Genomic DNA, 14,285 nt, shown 5'->3' with positions numbered 1-14,285 from the left:
AATTCACATACTAACCATCAACTAGGGGTGCAACTTGGGTTGGGTAACCTGAACCCAACCCGAGCTTAGCCCGATTTTTCACGAACTTGGACAATTATTTTTACAATTAAGGTTGGGCTTAGGTTGAAAAATCTCAACCCGAATTTAATTAGGGTTGGGCTTGGGTTAAAGTGCAAGCAACCCAAGCCAACCCGAACCCGAATTCTAATAGTATTTTTATATATATTTTTACTTTTAAATACATTATATATAATATTTAAACTATGATTACTTTTTTTATTTTCAACTTCTTTTGTTAAATCTTAACATATTATATGTTAACATTTAGGAGAATTAATTTTCTAAAAATTTGTTTGTAATTTATTAAAAATCTACCAAAAAGTCTTAAACTTTTTCTTGTTTAAAAGTAATTTAATCTAAAATTAATTCAAGATCATATTAAATTTTCGGTGTAAGTATTAGCCATATGAGTAACCCGAACTTTTTACCCGGAATCTAAACCCGAGTTGCAAGCTCGATTTTAAAAGTAGAATGATGGATTGGGCTTGGGTTAAGTAGTTAAGGTTGAGGATAAGGTTAGGGTTGGGCTTGGGTTTAGCATTTCATATGGTAGGTTAGGCTCAAATTATACCTCAAATCCACCCAACCCGCCCGAGTTGCAGCCCTACCATCAACCTAAAACCTACACCAAAAACTTGCCCAAAAAAAGAAGATGAAGAAAAACCTACACAAAAAAATTGTTCTCAAATTTCCCAAACACAAATCCAACCGAAAACAACACTTTAACCATTCAAAGCAATACCTAACAATGATCAAAACAAAAACAAGAATGGGAATTTAGCTTTGGCCGCCACACTTTAATTCACTGTCAACACCACAGCCTAAAGGACCTCCCCTCTCTCATTTCTCTCTTTCCATGTACTTACACATTAACAAAATCAACTCTAAAATGTCTTTCCCATGCCCAAGTGGCAATAGAAATCCCAAATTTCAATAAAAACGCAACAAAAAAAAAAAAAAAAAAAAAAAGATTCATTCAAACAGTTTAACGAATACCCACTGCGTGATATACAGGTCGTCCATACACAACATCTAAAATCAAGAGGAAACATTAAACCACAATGAATTCAACCATTACCACAAGTATAAATAAAAATAAATAAAATAAAAGTCTCAAAATTGAAAATTCTAAAATGAATTTTTGACACTAACCTCAATCAAGAAGGCAAAAATCCGTGATGATGATTTTGAAATAACTCATCCCAAGCTGGAAGAACGATGTTTACCTGTAATTATCTCAAATCGAATAATCAAACAATAGGACTAAAATAAATCACCACACTTAATTTCATAATACAATAATATATATATATATATATATATATATATATATATATATATATATATATATATATGTTATGAAAAAGGATCGAATAGGAGTTTATGAAAACAATAGAAAATTAATGACAAGAAAAAAAAAAAAAAATAGGCACACACACAAACGAGACAACGATTTACGTGATTCGGCTATGGCTACATCTACAGGAAGAAGACAGAACAATCTTTCATTATGGAAATAAAGATATACAAAGCAAAGTAGCTCACACCAGAAACCCAAAAACACTCGCACACTCTCACTCTATAACTGATATTACAAACTCACAATTGATGATTTTGGATGATCTGGAATGCATGAGAAACATGGCTATTTATAGCCAAAGAAAGCCAACTAGGACACCACAAATACATGTTGATGAGGCTACTTGGTGACCACGAAATAGGCTTGTTGGGTACTTAAACTTGAAGCCCAAGGTGCTAATGCAAGATGTTGATGGAATCAATTATGCAATACAATACTGAGTTGGCAAAATTTGAGCCACAAGTTCAACAAATCTCCATCCTGGCGAAAATTCAAATGAGCCATTGTATCTCTGTCAAACAACCTGTCTTCTCCACAAAACAAATTAATTAAGAATTTTAGCTAAGTTTGAGTCATCCTCAAACTTAACCCTCGGGCTCTCTTTCTTCAACCCATGTATGTCTTATGCAGCCACAAACATACCTCCAGTATTTCTGTCAAACTCTAAGCGCTTATCAAAAACACCCTCAGAAATTCCAAGTTTGACATCTCCTTCAGTAACCTTCTCTAACCGCCCACAAACCACCGGTTGGTAATGAAAAGTCATCTTCTCACCATTGTGGAGAATAAGACGTCCTTGACTTTTCATCGCATCTCTGTTGTAACCAACTACTTGCCTCCCACGCATTTTAATGGCACTCGAATGGACTATCTCATTGCCACCAAGATTATTGCAAGTGAATGTCACACATATCCTCATGGGTCTGCCTCTCTGTAAGGACTAAAGGCCTCCTTTTTTCGTTTTCTTGCTTTGAACTGCAATTTTGGTTGCCATCTGAAAATGGATTTCATTCTCCCACCACGTTGTATAGTCCCCTCACAACCCTTTTGAGAACTAGGATCGTCACTCCTCATTCTAACTTTTCTTTTACCAAGACCTGAACACAGATTTCTGCTAGCTGTAGAAGACCATGTAGAAGCTCCACCTGTTATTGTATTCCCTTGAAGAAGATACAATTTTTCACCTTGGTGCCCTGTAGTACCACAAGAGAATCCACAACGACCATCATTACTCCACCCTCTGTTACAACCTTGTAGCCTTTGGAGTCTAGCACACTTACTGAAATAAGATTCATCTTCAGATCCGGTACATGTCGCACATCTGACAATGTTCTCACCAACCCATTGTACGTCTTGATCTTGACTATTTCAATTCCCAAAATTTTGAAAGCTTTCCTGTCCGCCGTCAAAATCAAACCACCTTCACCTCTTTATAGGAAGAGAAAGAATCCATATTAGGACACATATGAAAGGAACAACCAAAATCAAGAATCCAACTGTCATTAAATAACATACATGAACACAAGGTTGTCATGAGAACATATTTGTCACTTTCCGAATCACTCGTTATAGTAATTACCACAGAAGCTGCTTCCTGAACCTTCTCTTAGCCATTCTTATTCTTTGCCTTTAGTTTGGGACAATGCTTGATGATGTGCCCTATCTCGTGGCAGTAGTAACATTCCACATTTTTATGAGATCTAGATTTGCCCTTACTACCAGAACTCTTTGTTTCACTTTTGGCTCTTACAAATAGACCCTCGGCCAGTTCATCTCTAATATTCCCAGACACTTTTTTTCCTCAATTCCTGAGAGTTCAACGAGGATTTAATATCCTCCATACTAATAGTGTCTTTTCCATAGAGCAATGTGGTAACAAAATGCTGATAAGAATGAGACAAAAAGCACAACAAAATAAGGGTTTGATCCTCGTCATCAATTTTAATATCAGTATTTTTCAAATCCATAATAATAGAAGTGAAATTATCAATATGCTCCTTAAGAAGCATACCTTCCTTCATACAAAGGGTGTAGAGCCTCTGTTTCAGGTAAAGTCTATTGGTGAGAGACTTCGTCATATACAGACTCTCCAATTTTAGCCACAACTTTGCCATCGTGTCTTCATCAATAACTTCACGCAGCACCTCATCGGCTAAATTCAAAATAATCGCACTGCACGCCTTTTCATCGACCTCATCCTTGTTTTCATTGAACATAGTTGTTGGCAACTTGTCCTTCCCGAACAACACATTCTTTAGACCTTGCTAAGTCAAGGCTGCATCTTAATGAGCCAAAGATTGAAACTAATCTTGCCATCAAATTTCTCAATCTCGTATCTGGTCGACATCTCAAAAAATTTCCGAAAAAAAATTTCTCGATGAATAGTACCGTATTTGTGAATAGTACCCGAATAGTATCTGTGAACAGTACCGTACAAGTGAACAGTATCTGTACACAATACACGAACCGAGCTCTGATACCAGTTTGTTACGAAATAAAGATCAAGTAGGAGTTTTTGAGAAGAAGAGAAAAAATAACAAGAAAAAAATAAATAAAGGCACACACATAAACAAAATAAGAATTTACGTGATTCGGCTATACCTATGTCCACGGGGAGAAAACAGAACAATATTTCATTATGGAAATAAAGAGATAAGGCAAAGTAACTTACACCCGAAACCCAAATACACCTACGCACACTCTCACTCTATATATAACTGATATTACAAAATCACAATTGATGATTTTGGATGATCTGGAATGCATGAGAGACATGGCTATTTATAGCCAAAGAAAGCCAATTGGGACACCACAGATACATGTTGATGAGGCCTATTGGTGACCATGAAATAGGCTTGCTGGGCACTCAAACTTGAAGCCCAAGGTGCTGATGCAAGATGCTGATGGAATCAATGATGCAATACAATGCTAAGTCGGCAAAATTTGAGCCACAATTAAGTTTAATAATATATATATATAGATATATATATTATTTGAAAACAGAACTGTATATCATGATAGAGAGATTCTGTTCACAAACCTTTCTAACATGTCCGAATAATCTCGACTTGTAGAAGGGATTTTCATCAGTAGATTTTCATCATATTCAGCGTGTGACCGTTTTTGTACGTTCAATTAAGGTGTTAAGGATGCTTCAGGTAAGATTCAGACAGAAAGTGGCTGAAACGCGCAAAGTAGAGAGACAAGGAGAGAAGGAGAGAGAGCTTAAAAGAGAGTGGGTAAATTAAGCAAAAATAAGTAACGCAACACGACAGCATTTCAGCGAAAACAAAACGACACCGTCACAACAAAAAGTTTCTGACACCTATCCCTTTCAGGTTGCATGATAAATTATTTAGCTCCAGCTTCCTCTTCGTCCTCGTTCCCAGAAACAGACCTAAAACAATAGCAAATGACTGCACACATATATATACATATATAATCATCAATACCATAACTTTTTTTTTTCTTTTTTTAATTTATTCAAACAATCAGCACAAAACAGGGAGAAACAGCAAACGAGCTACACACCAAGAAATCAACCATCAAAACAACCAACACACATACATTGATTGATTGATTGATTTATCCATTTGCTAATAATATACACAAGTATCAGAATTTGTAAAACCAAATTATTTAGCTGCCACTTAACTTTCCTTTCCAGTTTAATTCCTTGTCAGTTTCCTTTCCTGTTTCCTCCTCATCATCATATATATAATTAGTATCCTACTTAATTTCCTTTCCATTTGAATTCCTTCTTCTCAGTTTCCTTTACAGCTCTCTCTTCACCAATATCAAAGCAATAGTCAAGCACTGCTGACATCCCTGTTTCAACCACTGCTGACACCCCTGCTTCAAACACTTGTTCACCTGTACCAAACAACATTTTCTTCCACCAGGAGGGTTGTATCTTGATAGTAATATCTTCAAACCTGTAGGAAAAACGTAGCCTTCCACTCAATAATGTCTCGGAACCCTTTTTCAAGGGTAGTTCACAGCTGCCGCTCATGTTGTTCATCTCCGCTCGAGTGAACAGTTGATGCAAGTCCGTGTGCACCTCACCCATGTACTGGTCCTTTCGAAAGCCACTGCGCTTGCAGTATAACTTGATGACGAGCATGGTGCCTTCTTGTTTCACGGCGGACTCCTTTACCGCGAAACTCATGCTCGAGTTCCATGCCGGGTTTCTGTTGTTATCTTCGTCAGTAGCCGTTTTCTTCACCTTGCCTTCCCCGACTGAAACTGCATCCAGTCATATTAAGAAAATACAAGTAATTAAGTTACACTTTCTCATTAATAAGTTGGAGACAAATATATATAGGACGTACATATATAGTTGTTGATTGTTAATAATACCTTTGGCATAGGCTTGTATTTTGGAGTTTTCACCGCCAACTTTTGGAAGATCAGAAGCAGAAATGATGGTGATCTCCACCATCTTCCTTAAACTCATCTTGAAGCCTGTATGTGTATGAAGAGTAAGTTTTAAAATTGACAACTTGCTCTGATTTAAAGCAGGAGGGAGGAGTACTCTACTAAAAAGTAGTATTATTATTGTACACAGAGTCAATGTAATTTGCTGACAATGGTTAGCTTTTCATAAAGTAGGATTCATTAATTTCTCATTAAGTAAGCTGTTTGGAGGTCAATTTCACTATAATTGTACTGAGTCTTCTTTTCATGTAACCAATATTAAAATGATAATATATATATATATAATTTTTAATCAAATTAAATTAATTCAGACGAACAAAAATGATAATTTAATTTGGTAAAACGAAATTAAAAGATATATGTAATCTATTGTAAATGATTGTTGCAAAATTTGAAAAATATAATTTCAGATCATTCTCTTTTTTAGATAGTTAGATGAACACCTCAATATACTTTATTATAATAGAAAAATAAAATAATAAAAAAAATCAAAATAGTTCATTACAATTATCATGAAGTCCACCTCATAAAAAAATTGATAACTTGGTAGATTTAGTGAATTAGATCTGACATGTTTGTTGTAGAATAAAAGAGTAATATATGTCTCGATAAAGGTGACATACATGCAAAATAGAAAGCATAGAGGTCAAAGTTCATAGTAAGAGCAACACTCGGGACTTCACCTTTGGTACTTTTGATTCTCTTGAATTAATGAAAGAACTCAAGAACTTGTCCACTTAAAAAAATATCACTCTTCAAATTTTTTTTTCCCGGAAAGTTAGATGAGTTTGAAGAATTATTCTTCAGAGTTAAGAAGTCATGATTCATGAGTACTTCATATCCTTGAAGTATGCAAAGAAATTCTGGCATTAATGCCCAAACCAGCCACAAACTATGTACACCTGTATTTCCAAATGCCTCGTAAAAAATGTCTATGGATGTTTTAACTTCAGATCTTACCGACTATGAGCCCTTGGATGGGAAGGGTTCCACGGTGAGGTGGACCTTATCCAATGACGAAACATCGCCAAGGAAAACATGAAATTTGTTTACATTTTGGCATGTTCTTTGTAGTATAATTTGGAAGTCTGAATGTGATTGGGAAAAAAACATTGAAGACCAAAGAAAAATGACACGTTGATATAGTTTCATGAAATAATGATTTTATAATAAGAAAACTTTTCTTTATTAAATTTTGGAACACCTTGGAGTTGACTCAAATTTCTGGCACTTCTGTACACATCACATCAATATGTGGATGGGATTGTTAGGATTTGCCATATAAATGCAATACGTGGTTCCACGTGTGTTTTTCTCGTCAAAGGAAATTTCGCTCAATGATATAACCTCTCAAATATAACAGAAATTCGAACTCGGGTGTGGATTGCTATGTGCATGTTTGCTTTATAAAAATAAATAAATAAATAGTAGGGGTGGTAATTCATATTCCGGGGTCGTGTTCATGTTGTGTCGATATAAAGATATTATATTTAATAGGTAAACTCAAACCCAACTCATTTAATGAGTTTGATCCCAGATACACTCTAATATGATACAACAAAAAAACGTGCTACATGATTACAATTTTTAAGGCTAAACTGGTTTGTTTGGATAGATATGAGAGAAAAGAAAAGAATAGTATTAATTACGAAAGAAATGAAAGGATATGAATATTTTTTATTTGTATTTGAATAGATAGGAGAGAAAAGAAATAAAAGGATAGTTATTCTTATTTGGATAAGATAGAGGAGAGAAAAGAAAATAATAATAATAATGACCAAATTACTGTCCTACCCTTTCATAATCACCCACACATTTTCTTATATTGATTTCTGAAGGGTATTTTTAATATTACTAATTATTCACTTACTTTGCTATCATTTCCCTCTCTATCTTTTCAAATTGGGAAAGAAACTAATTAAATGAGAGATATCTCCCTATCCTTTCTTTTATCTCTACTTAACCCACCTAAATACAATCCCACCCTATTCTTTCTTTTTTTTTTATTTTTCCTCCCTGCCCCTCCAAATCAACCCGCCAATCACACAGTAAAGGCTACAACATTAAAATGGAAGGGAAGCAATAAATGCTACACTAAGACTTTAAGCATTAAAGACAAACTGAACATAGACAAGATATTGTTGGCACCAAAACCTAGAGCCATCTCAGCCGTGACGTGACGTTATTGGATTCGGCCATTTGGAAAGTAAGGGAGAAATGCATAAAATGTCACAAAATTGTGATGTGGCTGCCAGGTCTACAAAAGTAGGATGCTACATTAAGGGAGCAGATTGGACCAGGTCAAAGGGCGAATCAACATAAAAAGAAAGGAGTTCAAACATGGAAGTCTAGTACCAAACAGAAGGGGAGATATTTGAGAAAGATTGACTTACCAGAAGTTTGATTCAATTTGAATGAGTCAAGTGAAAATCAAGGAAAGAGATTTTGAGGAAAAGGGTGTAACTTAGTTGAGAAAGATTAATATAAATAGAAATGATGTATTCTATTTTAATTTGTTTATCACCAGTCAACAAAATGCAATTCAATTGACTTCATATCAAATTTCTTTCTAGCATTTAAATTACAATGTTAATATCCATTCAAATAATTTGAGCAAATACTTGCAATAAATTGTCTAATCAAATACTTTTTAATTGGCTATTCATACCAAATATAACTAAGTGGAGAGCTCCACTTCTTTATTTGTTGCATAATTGGCCAATTAAAAGAGGAATCCTAACAATTCACTACAACTATTCGGTGCAAAAATCATTTATCATTTCAAGTAAGTCATTTTCTTTTCCTTTACTTGCATTTTAATTCAAAACAGTTTATTTTCAAGTCAGTTAAATTCTTCAATAAAATTTCTTTGCACTTACTTTTCATACAATTTTATTATCCAGTGCATTTAAATCCTTTTAATTTTAGCATTACATTATTTTTCTTTTAATACTTTAAAAGTTCTTACAAACAAGGCAAGAAAAAAACCTCGCTGGAAGTTCTTACTATTCTCTCTCCCACACAATTGCCTGCAATCATAGTTGATGTTCAATCATTTGAGTTATATATAGATTTTAGCACGCCCACAATATCAATCAGCCGTGTGAGCCAAATCCGCACAAACATAAATTGGCACCCCCAGTGGAACAACACCCCCCCCCCCCCCCCCCCCAACCTGGTGTTAGAATAAGCAGTAATGCCACGGCCTAAGAACTCTAAGGTCGTTGCTTCCGATGAAGATCCAGAAGAAGGACATCAGCCAACCCAAGCTAGTAGCTCTACATTGGGCCTTGTGGATGAACTAGCTATATATACGATCTGAAGTATCAATGGTTCAAGCACAAGTGAGCTCTTTAGTAGAGGCGATGGGAAGAATGAGTGCTCGTCATCACGACATGCACGAAACCATGTCCCAACTCTCAGTTGTCATTATGAATAGATCAACTTGATTAGGTCGGAAGCTCCAATAATTCGGAATCATTTCCTCAACCAATTTCATCACAAGTCATTCAGCTGGTAATGGCTACAAAGCCATCACAGCCATGGCCTCTAGTTGTTTTGCTCCAACCAAAGCACAGCAACAAGTCTATTGGTGAATTTTCCGCCTGCTTGGGCAAAGAATCAACCACAACCTACTTTTGTCAATCTTCAGTCAACCACATATGTTCAATCAGCAGCCAATTACAAATCTGTGGCCACAAGTAATCCCTCTAAACCCTCTTCAGGTACCGTTTAACTTGGGGGCCAATCAAGTTAGGTGGAAAACTCCAAGTCCACTTTACGCTCAGGTACCACCACAACTTGAGCTCGGGTGGTAAAATATGGCCAATCAGTGGTATCAACCACCAGTGGCTAATCAGCCGCCAATTTTTAATCAGGTTCCACAAGCAGTTAATCAGCCAACACAACATATCACATTAGACAAAGGTCAGTTGGCTGAAGTGCATAATCAAGAGTACGACCTAGAACTTAGAGGTATCGACCGAGCAATTTATAGAACACCATATCCAGAAGTAGTGATTCAATTCAAGTTCTCTAAAGGATAGAAAGTCCCTCACTTTGTATCCTTTTAGTAAGGAGGGAAATCAATGGACCGTAGAACTACAATAAAGTCAAATAACTTGATTGTTAAAATTTTTTATTTTTTTTTGGTAAATTTAAAATTTTTGATATTGCAACAATCAAAATTGACAATTTAGGCCCCATTTGTTAATCGTAAGGCTATATATATATATATATATATATATATTGTTTAAATTTAAACATAATCAATGTTTAATTATATTATATTGTTGTTTATCAATAAACAAACTTTGTTTGATAATTTAAAATTGTTGGGCTTATTTTTAAAATAATAAATAAATAATAATGTAATGTTAACCTTAAATTATTTCTAAAACATCCAAACACATTATATAACAAAAAAAAAAAATTGCAATATACTCTTTCATCAACAAACTAACCCTCACTAATCATTATATATATAAGTAATTGTTGACACCTTTTTTGGTAAATTTTGTATTAATGACATGGCAACCAATCTGGGTATAAATTGACACGTGGAAAAAGTTACAGAAGCTACATTCAGAGGCAAAGGAGATTGAAACATTTAAATTATTTAATGGATAAGGACTATAATTTTAGTATTTATCTTTTAGTTGATGTAAGTTAAATATTTATGTTTATCTTTAGGATTGGTTTATTTTAAACTTATAGTTAGTTGGGTAATCTTTAGGATTAGTTTATTTTGAATTTATAGTTTGTTGTGATAGAGTTGTAATGCAAATAAAGTGCTTGTGGGTAGAAGTTTGTTTTACGTTATTTTCTATAAATAATCAAAGAGGCATGCTGTGATAGAGGTCCAGCACCCTCATTATTTTATTATTGTATTTTGCTTTCTCAAGCTCTTTCTCAAAATAGCATCCATGCTATTTCTCTCTATCCCTATCTCTTTTATTCTCTCTATCTCATTTTATCAATATCTCTCTCTCTATTTCTTTCTATATCTATTTCTTTTCCCTTTATATTCTCTCAATTGTTATTATAAATTATTTATTATAAAAGTCCTTTTAATTAAAGCAGTTCTTGAACTCAAAGAGGAGTTTTACTGTTTCTTTTTTTCCTCGCATCGTCTAAAAGTCAACCTTCTCAAAGGGACTAAAGTTGACAATTTACACTTGAACCATATAATTGGTTCTGGCACGCCCATATCACATCAATTCTGAATCGGATCTAAGGAGCCGATTTTAACGTCAACATTTTTGGCACGCTCGGTGGGACCCCACTAGGTGAGTGATTTATAGTAAAAAAAATATGCAGTCAGCTTCTCAGCCGATGTACCAGTATTCTAATTAATCATATGGTCGGCTAGACAATTATCAGTAACCAGTCGCTGATTATCAACGACAGGTCGCTGATTATCGGCATGTTCCAGCAACCAATTATCGGCATGTTCCAACATTCGATTATCAGCATATTCCAGCAGCTGCTGATTATCGGCATGTTCCAGCAGTCGATTATCGGCAAACGCCAATAATCGATTATTGACAAGTTCTAATAGTCGCTGATTATCGGCAGACGCCAACAGTCGCTTATCGGCAAGTGGCAAATCAGCAAGTCACCCTCGTATCACAACCTTCGGTACTCGAGGAGCAACCAATGGCCAATCAGTCGTATGGTTAGCTTGAAAGTGATCAACGACTAGCAGCTGATTATCGACAGATGAATCAGGAGATGAAAGCAATGATGGCTCAGATTTCAGCCCTAATCCAGGCCGAGATAACTCAAGGGCATAGACATCCTCAACCACCGGTACTACGTCAGCAAAATCAGAATCAACAACACTTGCAAGCATTGCCCATTTTGCCTCAGAGCGAACCCAAAAAATGGAGGGAAATCAGAACCGAAGGAGGAACAACTCACAAACTCCATCAATACCATCGGCGGCTGCCGGAGGGCATGTGATTACAAATCCACAACGGAAATGGGTTGACCCATATGCTCGACTTCAACCTAACAATGATTTTACGACTCTTAACGGCAAAAAATATCAACCGTATGATCGGCACGATTATTATCCGTCACCAGTAAAATTTCAGCCACCAGCATCAGATTATCGGCAAGTTCCAACAGCCGATTATCGGTAAATGGTAAATCAGTCACAACAGGTGACTTATCAACAACAAAGTTGGACAAACTATTAGCTTGGTACTGAAATCGTCCAGCCTTGCCGATCTTGGCAAGAAATTTTACCAAAAATTCGGCTGAAAGTAAAACGGCCTATGTACTAACATTCCTTACTAATTGTGACATCTAATAATCGGCAAAAGCAATCATCGGCTGAAAGAATTGTTTTAAATTGCCGTCGTCAGCCCAATTTCAAGAAAAGGAAAAAAAGACTAGCCGATGTTAATTTCAAAAGATTACTTAGAGCTCAGTTGAGAAAATCGGCTGAGGCAAAATCAGCTGAAAAAAAATCGGCTAAAAAACCAGTGGCTGCTGGGGGGACATGTGATTGCAAACCCCCAACAAAAGTTAGTTGATCCATACACTCCAATTCAGCCTGCCGATTATAGTGAGGCCACGTTTGTCGATCAGTGGACTTTTGGGCATGATGCAGTCCTGTCGATAGAGCTGAATGCAAAATCGGCTGCAATGAAATCGGCTGAAAAAAAATCAGCTAAAAAAACTCCTTCTTAGCACAATGTCATAGAGATAATAGGCAGACCGGCTAGAATGACGCTTCACAATAATTTAATTCCTGCTGATTATGATAATGATTTACTAATGGAGTTAGAAAATGCATGGGGGGCAAGTCCTTCCTGGGTTTATGTGTGATACCCCTCGGATCCGAGACACGGGTTGATCAGGCCCAGGCCCAAACCCGAGGGAATATCAAACAATTAAAGTATTTTAAAGCGAACACAGATGACAAAATGAAATAATAAAGATGGAATAACACTGAAAGAAACATTAATTATAACCCTCCATGCATAACTGAAAAAATAAAACTCCAATTCTCCCAAAACTTCAAGGTTACAACTTGGGAATCCACTGGTGGACCCCTAACCAAAAGTTCAACTGAAACTGAAAATTTAAAATAGAAAATACTAGAAACATCGAGAAAATCCTACGTAAGATGAATGTGAGACTGTCCTTGACAAGCATGATCAAGCTCTAAGGCTAGAACCGTCCTGTACCTGAAAAGAATAATAAAGGAGTGGGTCAAACCCACGAGCAAGTTCTAATCTAACTGCAATCCATACAATGACCCGATACGCAAATACACCGTAGATACCTCACCATATCTATCTAATCCATACGTATAAATATATTCACACTAAGGGACATTCACTAGTCTATAATAGGAGTCTCAACCTGAATAGAAGGCAACATGCGAATACGCACCCAAAGGTGGGCATGAGTACCTAGACCTAACAGGGTACACCTCAACCTATTATAATCAGCTACGCATCCACCGCAATATGCACCCTAACCAACGAGTCTGAGACTCAAGCTCAGCTCGTGGTACCATAAACATATATATATAATCCATCCAAATCCAGGGTATATAGTTCAAATGTTTAATAAACTGACATACAACAAATCAACTGGTTAGTCACTCAACTTATTCAGTTGATGTGACTTAACCTCCGTCCATTAATCCAGAAAGCCACTCAACTTAGTTGCAGTTGACATGTCTTAACCAAAATTAGGATTCAATATTTATAAATCCATTCCTTAAATCCGTTAGGTTAGGTTTAGGTGTTTGGAGCTAAACCGTCACCAGTATGTCACCGTCCCATACCGATGCATACAATCCTCCATATCCAGGTAAATTACAATGTATACATAATGAACAAGTAATTTACAGTTCAACCACCATCCAAATAATTGCAAAAAAATATTTAAGATTTCAGCAATTTAAATCCCAGAATTAAACCATGTAATTGCAGGAAACAGTTTAATAGTTTACACAACTGGCATCCAAAGCATGCATAGACCCAATCCAATATATCAATGACTCTATCATGCATTTAAAAAAAATTCTATAATCCTATTATAGTCCAACAAATTGCTAAATTAACCTAAACAATTTATTTCGTCCCATCCGATAACAGTGTACTAAGTCATACGTTTTTATACTATTTTATCCTTTATATTAGAGACTTAAACCATGCATCAACTAGTTTAATCACACTTAGAATCAAGTAATTAGATCCTCTGGAAAGTCCCCACAATCCATTAGAAACATCCCAAGGCTCAAACAGTGTCCAAATTACCAAACAGTGCCTTAAAACTTAAAAAAAATAAAATTAATCGTATATTGCAAAAGGGAGCCTGCTCCAAATTTTGGGAGCAGGCTCTTTCAGCCTAGAGCCGGCTCTAGGAGTCCTTAGAGCCGGCTCTACTTGTTGTGGGAGCCGGC

Source organism: Cornus florida, unplaced genomic scaffold (assembly GCF_030987335.1).
Source record: "Cornus florida cultivar Cherokee Brave unplaced genomic scaffold, ASM3098733v1 CherokeeBrave_3.0.0_Hap2_Chr09, whole genome shotgun sequence".
Classification (NCBI taxonomy): domain Eukaryota; kingdom Viridiplantae; phylum Streptophyta; class Magnoliopsida; order Cornales; family Cornaceae; genus Cornus; species Cornus florida.
This window is presented reverse-complemented; position numbering follows the sequence as displayed.